Source organism: Gossypium raimondii, chromosome 6 (assembly GCF_025698545.1).
Source record: "Gossypium raimondii isolate GPD5lz chromosome 6, ASM2569854v1, whole genome shotgun sequence".
Classification (NCBI taxonomy): domain Eukaryota; kingdom Viridiplantae; phylum Streptophyta; class Magnoliopsida; order Malvales; family Malvaceae; genus Gossypium; species Gossypium raimondii.
The window spans coordinates 17,784,997-17,798,077 of NC_068570.1; the positions used below are offsets into that span (position 1 = coordinate 17,784,997).

The 13,081-nt window shown below is 34.7% G+C and overlaps 1 long non-coding RNA gene across 1 annotated transcript; it reads right to left on the reverse strand.

Moving 5' to 3' along the window:
- Window positions 1–261: 261 nt before the first annotated feature.
- LOC105772324 (uncharacterized) lies at window positions 262–1,250 on the reverse strand. The gene is made up of 3 exons (XR_001126697.2): window positions 995–1,250; window positions 500–572; window positions 262–370 (listed from the first exon to the last, which is right to left on the reverse strand). It is a non-coding gene; the product is annotated as an uncharacterized LOC105772324 (long non-coding RNA).
- Between the last annotated feature and the right edge of the window lie 11,831 nt (window positions 1,251–13,081).

Consider the following 13,081-nt stretch of genomic DNA (forward strand, 5'->3'; position numbering starts at 1 on the left):
CATTTTATCCAACAAGATTTCAGGCATTCAATATCTATTTCCAAAATAACACATGTTATACATACAATCAATCACACATCATATCAACAAACCTTTCATATTAATATCAAATAATTAACTATTCAGTCAACCAAATAATCTTGCAAACATGCCATTTAGTCAAGATCAATAACGTACCTGATTTAGCCACTTTAACACATTCACTTAGTTAATTAAATAAGCCTGACCAGCAAGCTTAATCCACATTTAGATGATATAAAATATTATCAAAACATTCAATTTTAACAAGTTAAAACCCACACCTTTTTTTTCGCACAATCGCAGCATACTGACGAAACCCACAGCTTCTCCTTAAGAACTTTAATCGAGCCTAAAATAAAAACCAATAGTTTATTGAATTAAATCACCACTTAAACAAACATAAACACCCTCTTTTGGGTTCAATCCCAATAGCATAACTATAATGCTTTTTCAGATCTAAATTAACTAGGTTCCTTACACTGATTTGATGCAAAACGTACGCGCGAATGTCTAACGGCTTCATTGTTGATTTGGGACGCTTAAGTCGGCACCTAACAACAATAAATACTAAAAAATAAATAGCTATAAAATCTTGAAATTCTTTAATCGAATCAATTATCAATTTCCCCAACAATTAAGTCAAAACTATGCACTAGCTCACAATCAACCACACTTACGCTTCTTGAATTGTCAGATCTGAGTCATCAAATGATCAAGATTGAATTTTCCTAAATCACTCAAAATAGGTAGGAAAAATTAAAGGAAACAACAGTCCCCTTTTGGTACCTCTTGGCGCGACGCACTACCACCAACGGTGGCAAATCGGGGTTGATTTAAAGAGCCAATTGAAATAACTTTTAAAGGATGGAAAAATACCCATAAAATAATTAAAAATTACCCCAATACATGATCTGGAAATTTGGGTATTCACTTAAAATATTCAATAAGAAAATTAAAGAAAATAAACACTTACACTAGCTAGATGAAAGGGGTGGCAATGAAGCTTCTCGGGCAGCAATGGAGATCATTCTTTGAGATAAAATATTTTAGATTTATGGCTGGAAAAATAAATAAAATGACATCAAGAAGGAGCAAAAAGAATGGTGCAAGAACACACTGCAAAAAGAAGAGAAATTGATGATGAATCTTGGTGGCTTGGGCGGTAGCACACAAGGGAAGAAAGAAAGAAAATTGAAGAGAAAAGAGGAGAGAAAAAGGGTGAATGGCTAGGGTAGGGAAGATTGACTTAAAGGCTGAAAATACAAGAAAAAGTTATATTTATACCTAGGGTTCAAGGCTTGGGTGGCACAAAATAAGGAGAAGGAGAAATTTTAGCAAAAATTAGGCTATTTTATAAGGGAAAGGAATCAAACTTGGGAGTTTGATCTAATTTCCATGTTGCCCTATTTTACTTTTAACCACTAAGCTATTTCGTCATTCTTGATTTAAACTTACAATATTTATTTTAAAAACAAGGCGTGTCACATACTAGGGTTTGATACGAAATTTGCAAAATACTAAAAATAATGTGAGGAAAGAGATTTGATATTGGATTTCAATGATAGTTTCACTAACACTTAACCAATAGACCAACAACTCATTTCTTTCCTAAAACGCACAAATAATCTCAACAATTAGGGCATGGCCACTGTCGAAACCAACTTTTATTTTGGAAAAAAAAATTAGTTGTCGACTTTAAAAAACAAAAATTGGGAGTCGCCACCAATCCTTTATTGAGGTGTGATTGGATCACCTAAAAAATAGCTTTTATCTACGAGTTTTAGAAAAATGGATCCGGGAGTCGGTTACATACGAGGAAAGATTAGCACCCTCGTAACGCCCAAAATTGGTACCTAGTTAACTACTTAGTGTCTTAATGTCGAAAATTTAAAAATATGATCCTTAATAAAAACTTAAAAAACGTTACTTATTAAGACTCTTATCATTTTGAAGAAAGAAAATGTCACACCCAATGCGTTAGGGCACAACATTCTAATTCCTCAAAATGAATTAGTCCAAAATACTCGTGTAATAAAATTTAAAAGAATATTCGTAATAAAATTTAAATGAATTTAAAACAAAGAGTATAAAATAAAAAATATAAGGCCAAGTAAAATGTAAAAAAATTGAAAATAATGAATTTGAAAATGAATAATAAGGGAAAAAGAGATTTGAAATCAAAAATATACAAATCAATAAACAAATTATACACAAATCAACAAAATAAGAACGCAAGAGAGAGAGAAATTTGAGTAAATACTCTTAAGAATTATTATTACTCCCCACTTCCGTCCTTTACAATGAAGGGAGAGGCATCTATTTATAGTTGAGCCTTCCCAAATCCAATGGTACAGATTAATTACATCAACGGCTAAGATTAAAAGGTATCTACAAATTAAATCTCTAAGATTACAAAATCATATCTTCTAAGATTGCATATCATATCTAAGATTACATATCATATCTAAGATTGCATATCATATCTAAGATTACATATCATATCTAAGATTGCATATCCTTGAAGATTATGTTTCCATATGCATCAAGCTTGTAGATAGATCTTCAACCTTTTCAAGTAATGGGCCATCCCGATCGGGTCAAATGATATAATTTTGGAATTTGTTTTATTATTTTAGGTTTATTATTTTTTTATGAGCCCGGTCTAAATTGGCCTATTACAGCTACCCCTCTTTGCTCATTATCGTGTAACGAGAACGGAGCAAAGGCTTTAGAAATGACCAATTTTGCCTGGCCGTGCTAGACTTTAGTGCTCTTCTTCTTCAAATAGCCTCATTTCTTCCTACTGTATCTTCAGAGGTATAGGATTTGGTGCTTCAACCTACTCCACTGCAATGCTAGGGAGATAGGATTTGCACGTTGTAGTTTTTTAAAATTTGCTATCTTTAATTTGCTCCACTGCAACTCTAGGGAGATAAGACTTATAGCTTCAACTTGATCTGCTGCAACTTTAAAGATGAATTTGATGCGATATGCTGTACTGTAATTTCAGAGAGATTCTAATCCACTCCACTACAACTTTAGGGAGATGGGATTTTTTTATTTAGTCTGCCCCACTGCAATTTCAGGGGGATAAGACTTGATTTCTTGAGTCTGCTCCACTGCAACTTCAGGGAGATAAGACTCGCTTTCTTGGGTTTGCTCCACTGTAACTTTAGGGAGATAAGACCCGATGCGATCTGCTCTCTGCAACTTCAGAGAGATAAGATCTGTGATTTTAATCCACTCCACTACAACTTCAGGGAGATAGGATTATTGGCTTTAATCTGCTCCACTGCAACTTCAGGGGGATAAGATTCGCCATCTTCAGTCTGCCTCACTACAACTTCAGGAGGATAAGGCTTGCTTACTTAGTTTGCTCCACTGCAACTTCAGGGAGATAAGACTATATGCGATATTCTTTCTGTAACTTCAGAAAGATAAGATCTGTGATTTTAATCCGCTCTACTGCGACTTCAGGGAGATAAGATTATTGGCTTTAATCTACTCCATTGCAACTTCAGGGAGATAAGATTCACCATCTTCAGTCTTTTAAATTGCAATGTTGGGGAAACAAGATTCGCCGTCGTAGCTTCAATCTGTTCCACTACACCGCCAGTAGAGTAAGATTCACCGTCGTGGTTTCAATCTGCTCCACTGTAATGCCAAAGAGATAGGATTCACTGCCCACAGCTTCAATTCGCTTCACTTCAACTAATCTAAGCCTTAACATCAGGGAGATAAGATTCACCGTTGTGGCTTCAATCTGCTCCGCTACAACGCCAGGGAAATAAGATTCGCCGTTGTGGCTTCAATCTTTTCCAATGAAACGTCAAGGTGATAAGACTGATGTCTTCGATCTGCTTCACTGCCAGTACAGGAAGGCAAGATCTGCTATTTTCAACCTACTGCACTGTTGCTCAGGGAGATAGGATTCACAATCTTCAACCTATTCCACTGCTGTCCAGGGAGATAGGGCTGGGGTCAACGATCTGCTTGGCTGTTGGTGCAGGAAGGCAAGATCTGCTATTTTTAACTCGCCTCGCCGCAACCTGTGGAGGCAAGGTCGGTGTCTTCGATCGCTTTCACTGCGGTGCGTAAAGGCAAGATCTGCTATTTTAACTCGCCCGCTACAACCTGTGGAGGCAAGGTTGGTGTCTTCGATCTGCTTCGCTGTCGGTGCAAGAAGGCAAGATCTGCTATTTTTAACCTGTTCCGCTACAACCCAGGGAGGTAAGACTGGTGTCTTCGATATGCTTCACTGTCGGTGCGGGAAGGCAAGATCTGCAATTTTTAACCTGCTCCGCTATAACCCAGGGAGGCAAGGCTGGTGTCTTCGATTTGCTTCGCTGTCAGTATAAGAAGGCAAGATCTGCTATTTTTAACTTACTCCGCTGCAACCCAGGGAGGCAAGGCTAGTGTCTTCGATCTGCTTCGCTGTCGGTGCATGAAGGCAAGATCTGGTATTTTTTAACCTGCTCCGCTACAACCCAGGGAAGCAAGGTTGGTGTATTCGATCTGCTTCGCTGTCGGTGCAGGAAGGCAAGATCTGTTATCTCCACTAATCTGCTCTCTAGGGAGCATGACCTGTATAATGAACCTAATTATGCCTAATGATTAGGATGGCATAAAATGAATCAAATGCTCCTAACTAGACATGTGTGAATGGTGTTTTCACGAATGCATAATTTTTTAATAATTTTTTCGAGAATGATCCCACTTAGGTTGTCATTTCTCGAAGTTCATTAAAGCTTTAACACTGATGTGCTACAACGCCTTCTTGCTTGGCTAGCTTTTTTGAAGAAACATTTAGTCAGGTTGCCCCCCACTGTAAACTTCAAAGTTGAATACATTGGGGCGCAAAATTTGTACCATCATTCTCCCACTGTAACCCAAAGGTAGGAATATATGGCTTTTTCTCGATCCTCTCCTATCACAATTCAAGGATACAGGATCTAAATCTCTTTGGTCCCTTACACCATTCCCAGGGTATCGTACCAAAGGCTCATGCATAAATGAAGGCTTTCTTCTCTGAGGAAACCTCTTCCTACTGTCTGGTGATCATTGCTTACTTGTTTATTTAAGCTTTGTCATTTTTTTCAATCAATTTTTTTAACAACAAAATCCAAAGAGAAAGTCCTAATTTAGACTCTTCCTTTTCAGATTTCCAACCTTTAAACATGGTTCGTTCTAAACAATAGTCCTGTTTCAGGTTCCTGTATTATTTAGAAACTTCTAGAGTAATATGCCAAACTTCCCTTGTGAAAGTTTTATTAGTCCATTAATCATTATTCCAATGCAACATGCTTGCAAAAAGGGTATAACAATGGATGAGAATACAATTGGTTCTGAGCATAGCTCGAAAGGAATAAATTATCAAAAAATAGTAAATAAGGATAACAAAGAAATTGATTGGGAATGTGTATCTTGGAAAAGAATGAAGTATGCCAAAAATAGCAAATTCAATATAAAAATTGGATGCCCCAGATATCGTAACTTGAACTTCTCTATACAAACTTTCTGAGTTTGACATGTGTTTAGGAGATCTACAGTACTTTGTCGATGTCCCAAGATGTTGTCTACCCTTTCCTATTGATTCAAGATCATCATATGCCCCAATCTGATCAAAATTTGAACTTCTCTGATCACTTCATGCCCCATTCTGATCAATATTTGAGTCGCCCTTTTCTGGTTTTCAACTCAAATCCCCTTTGGTCTCAAGGCGCCCTTTGTGGGTTTTCACCTTGGCCTCTCCATTTTCTTTATTCTTTTCTCTCTCTTTTCTTTTTTTCTTTTTCTTTTTTTTTATATTTTGAAATATTTTTGATTGAATCTGAACTCCTAGGATTAGACATGTCCTTGTTATCCTTTTTGATCAAAATCAATGCTTTTCCAAATAAGGCCTTCCATATAAGGTCATTCCCAGCTTGGGATAAAGTTCTTTTTGTATGGGAAGGATCTTCTCCAATACCAGGTCCCTCTCAAGGAATTCTCTAGGACGGACCTTTTTTGTGAACTTGCATCATTTGCTTTTGATGCATTTGACCTTGATGGACAACTTTGAACATTGCTCTTCAATCAGAATTGGATTCAAAAACTCAGAAAGAATTTTGTCTTCAATAGGCAAAACTGCGATGGGCCCAAGAGAAAGGTATTGCCCCAGCAGAGTTTTTTTTTGCGCCAACTTTTTTTTTGGGTGATATGGCACTAATCATGAACAGATTGCAAACTTTTGATATTATGCTGTTGTTCAAATTTAGTACATTGTCAGATATGATCCTTTTTGCGTTCCATACTGACATATGATTTTTCACGAATTTGCTAACTGTCGACTTTGTGAGATTGGCATATGAAGTAGCTTCCATTCATTTAGTAAAGTAACTGGCGATCACAAAGATGAATCAATGACTGCTGGACTCTTTGGGCGTGATCGACCAAATGACCTTCATGCCCCATATAAGGAGAAGTCATGTATCCCAATGATTCTTTGTAGGGTAAGATCCGTTTCTCGACTTGTTCTACCATCCTTAACAAGTCCGAAAATAGGCTACAATCTATGTCATCTTCAAAGTCATGAAATCCATCTAAACACATGCCTCCCTCAAAAGGAAATTCTAAGCCTGTAGCAGTGTCACTTATGTTATTGATATTTGGAGACCCAATATAAAAGAATATACAAAAGAATGTATTTATGAATAACTATTTGTACAATATAATTATGAATGAAAGAATGATGTGGAAGAAAATTCAAAAGAATAAAAGAATAATTATTTCAAAAAGAATGAAAAAATATTGGCTCAAAAATGAATGCAAAGATGTATTTTATTAGAATAATAACGTTCAGATATGAGCCTATTTCACAAAGGAATTTCTATCATTTTTAGGCTAAAAACAACAAAAATGTTCTGAACAGTACTCTAAATAAGCTCTAAAAATTACAGGGATTTCTTCCAGTGTTCAATTACTTAGAACACTCCCAGATTTATAAGGGCGGATATCTAACAAGGTCCCCCTTTCATTTGTGTCTCCCTATATGTCATTAATGTGAACACTTCCCAACATCTCCTCATATATTGCATTCACCCCATTGTCAATCGTGATTGGGTAGCGAATTTTCTGCATTAAAAGAGCCATCCAACTTGACAATACCCATATTGATGAATTTTTCAACTAGCTTTTTAAAGGTAATCGCATTGTGCACTTGCGTCGTACCATTTGGGATACGGAGGCTGTGGAGGCTTCACATGTAAAGGAGAAACAACATGCGCATCGAATAAGCTTTGATACAACTCCTTGTACGACATTGGAATTAGCGTGAACTGGAGTTTTTCAGTACCTTACTTCACACATGATTCTTGTCTTGATGAACCTTGCTGATTAGCAATCAATTTGTTATACATATTCACGCAGTTCACCTCATTTTCTTTTTCTTTTGAGGCTTGCCTTCTATTATTTCCTCCAACATCAATCTTTCCGCTCCTTATGGCGCTTTCAATCATTTCACCATTCATGATTATGTCAGAAAATATTTTTGTGGCACTCCCTAACACATGTGTGATGAACGGAGCTTTCAATGTATTTTTGAATAGCATTGTCATTTCAATTTCCAGGAGCAGTGGCTGAACTTGGACGGTGACCTCCCTCCACCTCTGTGCGTATTGCCTAAAACTTTCACCGGGCTTCTTTTCCATGTTTTGTAGAGTGATTCTATCAGGTACCATGTCAGTTACATGATTGTACTGCTTTATGAATGCCTGTGCTAAATCTCTCCATGAATTAATCTTGGTACGACTCAATTGATTGTACCACTTGGACGCTGCCCCTGTGAGGCTATCCTGGAAACAATGTATTAGCAACTGGTCATTACTAACATACCTAGTCATCCGCCTACAAAATACAGTAATATGGGCTTCGGGACTACTAGTTCCATTATACTTCTCAAACTCGGGCATTTTGAATTTGTAAGGGAGTACTAAATCTGGAACCAAGCTTAATTCTTTAGCATCAATCCCATAGTAGCTCTCAACACTTTCCATTGCTCTAAATTTCCCTTCCAGCCATTTATACTTTTCTTCTAGCTATTTTGGCAGTTCATCCTTCATTTTCTCTTTTTTAGCTGTTTCGTCGAAGTCAGGGATAGCAGGATTAACAAGGTTGTCTCCGGGGTTAGAGACTGATCCTGCTTGAAAATTAATTGGTGTTACAGCACAGGCCTGAAACTGCTGGGGCTTGATGGTGACAGAAAATTTGCGCGGATACACTTCAACATGCTGAGGGGTAAAGCCTGGGGGATAAACAGGTTCCTCACTGTCTCCTTCTTCAACATTAAGCACAGAGCTTTTTCCTTTATCAATTCCTCCAGTCAGCAATTGAGTCAACTTAGCCATCATATTCCCCTGAGATTCCATCATTTTGTCCAACATATTTTGCTGAATCTTTTCAAGTTGATCTTTCATTTGTTGCTGAGGCTGATCTTGGATTTCTTTTTGGAACTGTTCTAGCCTTTCCATCCTTTGGTCTATGTTTTTGATCGAGTACTGTAGTGGTGTTTGGTAGGTTGGTTGGTTTCCAGGTTAACTGAGGAATGATTTTAATCGATTAGGCTCTTTTAGTGGACTTTAATGTGTATGATGTCATGTGATGTGAATGAATGCAATGAATGCATAAAGAGATGTTGATTCTGATTCAATTCCATTTAGAAAACTTTACTAAAAAACAAATCTCTTTACATAAAATAGATATTTATATAGCCTTGCCCTCATAGGCTAAAACATTCGATCCTCTTCTTCATTCGAGCGCTAAGATAAATCTTACGAACTCTTCAAAAAGGACATCTCTTCTATCTCCTTTTTGCTCGACCCGGGTCGCAACTCATTGCTTACTCATCCGCATGATGCTCGTTGTCTTCTATTTAAAAAAGTTCAGCGGCTCTCGAATAATCTTTGTCATCTTGAATCCTTGGGCAACGGAACCATAGTCATGTAGTCCTCCATTAAACTATCATCATTCTCTTATCATGTTTTCTTAGACCATATTCGGACAACCATATTGTCATCCACTTTATCAAGAAACTCATTTTCTTATGACAAGCTTTCTATTTAGCAACTAAACGTGAATCAACACCTCTTTTTTTATGATGACAATGCAATGCAATCGTAACAAAAAAGAAAACAGGTTAGTACAAAGCTAAAGCAAGAATAAATAGAACACCTATTCAGGTGACCACTAGGGGTTTGGCATAGCTCTACCTGGGGCAAGTTCCTAAGGTTCACTATATGTGGTTTGGTTTCTAAAGTAAGGTACCCGAACCAGCAGATTCCTCGATCTTCACCCATTATAGGCTCATATAGATCAAGTTCGGTTCAGGGGAACACATTTTCCCTATGACTATACGGAGATGATAATCTCACTAATGCATATGTACCGATGTATTCCGAAAGCGATCCACTATCCTATACGGAGGTGAAAACCTCACGAAGGAATAGTTTCTCACTCCCACTTAAAAGGGTAAAATCATTCAACTCATGTAATGTATAATGCAAAGATCAATTAAGCAAGTAAATAATGAATGCAAAAGGATCTCATATTTTTTTCTAAAAAAAAAATTTCTCGACCATAAGACGAAAATTAATCAACTTTGTGGCTCGACTCTCTTATTTTTTAAAAAAGTCCCCAGCGGAGTCGCCAAGATGTCGAAACCAACTTTTATTTTGGAAAAAAACAAAAATTAGTTGTCTAATTTAAAAAAACAAAAATTGGGAGTCGCCACCAATCTTTAATTGAGGTGTGATTGGATCACCTAAAAAATAGCTTTGGTCTACGAGTTTTAGAAAAATGGATCCGGGAGTCGGTTACGTACGAGGAAGAATTAGCACCCTCATAATGCCCAAAATTGGTACCTAGTTAATTTATTAGTGTCTTAATGTCAAAAATTTAAAAATATGGTCCTTAATAAAAACTTAAAAAACGTTACTTATTAAGACTCTTATCATTACGGAGAAAGAAAATGTCATACCTAATGCGTTAGGGCACGACATTCTAATTCCTCAAAAATGAATTAGTCTAAAATACTCATGTAATAAAATTTAAAAGAATATTCATTTGTTTAAGATTTATAAAGAAATCGCGGCCCAATACGTTAGGGCACAATTTCTCAAAATCCTAAACTTGGAATATTTCCGTTGTTATTATTTTTTTAAAAAAAAATCTTTGTCTCAAGAAATCAATACGTCACATCCAATAGTTAGGATACAACATATTAAATTCCCGACAACAAGCTTTTCATTTTATTTTTTGATTAATGAGCAATTCTCGATTGTTAGATTTAACGAAGAAAATTGGAACCCAATACGCTAGGGCTCAATTTCCTTGAAAATCCTAAATACGAGTATTATCTCAATTTTGAAAATTTTAAAATTGAGTAAAAAATGATGTAATGCTACATTAAGTGTAAAATACAATAATAAATACAACAATGACATAGAAATAAACGAAATTAATGTACATAAAAACAACGACATGTAAAGTATCAAATGAGCAAAATATAAATGAAAACATAAATCAATAAGAAAATGAAGGAAATAAACAAAAAAATATAAAGAGAAAAAAAGGTACAAAATATATACATGAAATTATAAAGAATAAAAGACATACACATGGATTTACATATAAAATTTTGGACTATAGAATTTATAACAAAATATATATAATGCATTTATGAAAATAAAGAAAAATATATAAATATACATATATATATTATAACATATTGTTTGAAAATATAAGTTTGTATTTAAGCAAATAAAAACATAGACATGTATATATATATATATATATATATATAAATATTCATTTGAAAAATATATAAATACATACATGTACATATATACAAAAGTAAAAAAATTGAAACTAAATAGAAAAGTATATATATGTATATAAAAGTTAGGAAGTAAAATAAAATAAAACATATGTATAAAATATATATAAGCATACATTATACTATATATAAAACAATATATATTACATAAAAATGATGCATGCATGAATATAAAAATAAAAATAAAAATAAAATAAAAATAAAATAAAAATAATAAATAAAAATAATAAATAATAATGATACAAGATTAATGATATTAAAATAATTAATTTAATAATAAAAAACTAAAATAACAAATAGATGATTAAATAGCATCAATAATCAAAGACCAATGAATTTAAAACAAAGAGTATAAAATAAAAAATATAAGGCCAAATAAAATGTAAAAAAATTGAAAATAATGAATTTGAAAATGAATAGTAAGGGAAAAAGAGATTTGAAATCAACAATATACAAATCAATAAAAAAATTATATATAAATCAACAAAATAAGAACGCAAGAGAGAGAAAAATTTGAGTAAATACTATTTAGAATTATTATTACTCCCCACTTCCGTCCTTTACAATAAAGGGAGAGGCATCTATTTATAGTTGAGCCTCCCCAAATCCAACGGTACAGATTAATTACATCAACGGCTAAGATTCAAAGGTATCTACAAATTAAATCTCTAAGATTATAAAATCATATCTTCTAAGATTGCATATCATATCTAAGATTGCATATCATATCTAAGATTACATATCATATCTAAGATTGCATATCCTTGAAGATTATGTTTCCATATGCATCAAGCTTGTAGATAGACCTTCAACCTTTTCAATTAATGAGCCATCCCTATCGGGCCAAATGATATAATTTTGGACTTTGTTTTATTATTTTGGATTTATTTTTTTATGAGCCCGGGCTAAATTGGCCTATTACAACCACTCTTTCTCGGTTCACAAACCTGATTATACTAACTCCCAATTTTTGGGATGTAACATAGTACTTTAAACAACTGAGTTGATTTCACCTAACTCATGACACCAAAATCAGTAAACGACCTAATATCACTAGAGATAACTGACCTATTGTTAAATGTAATAGTTAATTTGGTCTATTTTCGCACTTAATGAGTTTGTTTTCTAGGTAATTTAGTATTTTGTATTACATTTTCGATATTTATTAGTTATGATTAAATTTTAGTAAAATAAGTGTATTTTAACACATTTTGTGAGTGTTGTGACCTATTAGGTTGTCACGTGCCTTAGGTAGTGCTAATGTGTTGAATTGAGTGTGTAGGATGATAAATTATAGGCTCAGTTGACGTGGAAGCAAGGGACGAGTGATGCACAAGTTTCCTAAGCTGTCAAAGCAGGGAACAAATCGAGGAGGCACAATTTACTCGTCGTGTCACGCCATACAAGGCCTATGGCATGACATAGGTTGACATAATGCCCAAGGATGCCAAGGCTATTTTGGTCCACACAATCGACTATATACAACGACCTAGGACGTGCCGAAGACCTAACTTGGGCTGCCAACACGTCTATAAAAAACCCTATTAGCTTAGGAGTATGATTAGATTTAGTTTTCTCTCGACTTTTCTAAACTCTTTTTTTTCCTCTTAGAATCAATTTTGATCCAAGATTTATTTTTTATTATTAAAGTATTTTAGTTTAGTTCTTCTTTGAGAATGATGATAGTCGTTTATTCTAGTCGAGAGATTTGTTACTCCGTAATCTAATCAACAACAATCCAGGATTATTCTAATCTCCTTTCTCTTTCAATTCAAACATGTTCTTTACATGTTTTGTTCAATTGAGATTAAGATTATGAAAAAACATAAGAGGTTAAATCTCTTAGGGGAGATGTACCGCCCCAAAATTTCTAATTTTGTTATTGTGAAAATATGTCACAAATATCTGTCAGCTTTAGTGATTATGTGTTCTAGGAGTGTTTGGGAGGTCCCAAGTTCAAGCTTTCGCTAGGGAAAATATTGGTATTTTGAATGAATTAGGTTTTACTCTTGTTTAGTAGGCTTTTATTTAATTGTTGGGTAAATTACATTAGAATGGGTCTGCTGATCTGGTGGTTAAATGGTGTGTTATTATGGTGGAGGTCTTGTGTTTCAATCCCTATGCAAGTAAGGGTATTCTTATTTTTGCTCAGATTTTGGAATAGAGTTGTGTAATAGGGGGATTTTGAGT